The sequence below is a fragment of the Chrysochloris asiatica genome, unplaced genomic scaffold, assembly GCF_000296735.1.
Source record: "Chrysochloris asiatica unplaced genomic scaffold, ChrAsi1.0 scaffold00114, whole genome shotgun sequence".
Lineage (NCBI taxonomy): Eukaryota > Metazoa > Chordata > Mammalia > Afrosoricida > Chrysochloridae > Chrysochloris > Chrysochloris asiatica.
In genome coordinates, this window is record NW_006408632.1 from 10,827,049 (window position 1) to 10,828,377 (window position 1,329).

At 44.8% G+C, this 1,329-nt stretch overlaps 1 protein-coding gene across 1 annotated transcript in view; it reads right to left on the reverse strand.

The window, feature by feature from the left end:
• PUS10 (pseudouridylate synthase 10) overlaps nucleotides 1-1,329 on the reverse strand; it is a 117,484-nt gene that overhangs the window by 112,612 nt on the left and 3,543 nt on the right. The window lies entirely within an intron of this gene.

Consider the following 1,329-nt stretch of genomic DNA (forward strand, 5'->3'; position numbering starts at 1 on the left):
TCAGGCATATATAATAATTTACATCTCCAAAGGGCACATTCTGCAAGTCTGCTCCTGGCCACCAGCTCTTAGTCCCTCTCTTCTTAGTCCATGAATCTAGAGTCCTCAGCCGCTCCCCCTCTCCATGCCCCCATCTCTGCCTCCATCTCTGGCACTGCTGCTTTTTGGATAAGGTCCCACATTCTGCTTGTGCGCTTCTCTCTTGATGGTCCTAGGGTCCTGTTTCTGGACTGTAAGATTAACCACTCCCCTTTTTATATTACAAAACTTCTACCTTTATAATTGTGACAGTCACGATTAGTCATGGTAACAATTATTCACTATTGAATCTTACTAATCTTATCCCCATCTCCTTTCACCAGACCCATCTAGACAAGATGACAGCTATTCAGTGGGGATTCTTTCTTTCCCCCCACATTCTTAAATTAAGCTCCCTCTTGAAACGTTGTAAGCCAGTCACTTCGTGCCTTTATTGCCCCCTCATTTTAGGTAGCCAATGTCTAAGTTGCCTGTCCCTATCTGGAGAAGGATATCGTGCTTGGTAAGATGGAGGGTCAGAAAAAAAGAGATGGATTGGCCAGGTGGCAGCATTGATGGCGTCAAGTGTCGCAGCGGTAGTGAGGTTGGCCCAGGATTGGACATTGTTTCGTTCTGCTGTGCATGGGGTTGCTATGAGTTGGTTTCCACTCGATGGCACCTGACAACAACATCTACCCTGTGTACAGAGGGAATAGCATTGATACCTGATGTGAAGACTCTTTCCCTCTCTGTTGGTATTTAGAGTAATAACCGTTCACAACCGTTCTGAGTATAGGTCAGGTTCATCATGAAGATGTATCTTCTGTCACTGTAGCTGTTCCAGTCTGTTTGTCCTTCTTAGTGGGAATGTCCCACCTCAAAAGGTTCTGGATGGGATTCAGGATTCCACCTAAGGTCCTATACTCTGTAAAGGCTTTGCATGAGGCCTGTTACACTGGGCAAGTTGTAGAACCCCTTTTAGGTGTTCCAATCAGTTATAGGCTGAAGACTGGCTTACAAATTTTCCCTGATCATGTTTCCCAACATTCCTTTCTATCCCAGTCAAGTGTCTATTTTACAATAGTAGGCAAAGGAAAGTAATATTCATAAGGCAGTCAAGGATTTTAGTATTATTTACCCTTTTCAAGCTACACCTAGATTCCTGTATCCCAGAACTCTGTTGTTCCAAGGTTGAATACGCATCACTATTTACCTCTGTCCCACTAGGCCATGCAAACCTATCTATCTTGTTCTCTGCCTCCTCCCCCTCCTTGTATTGCGCTTCCCAACACCCAAACTAAACCCCCCACC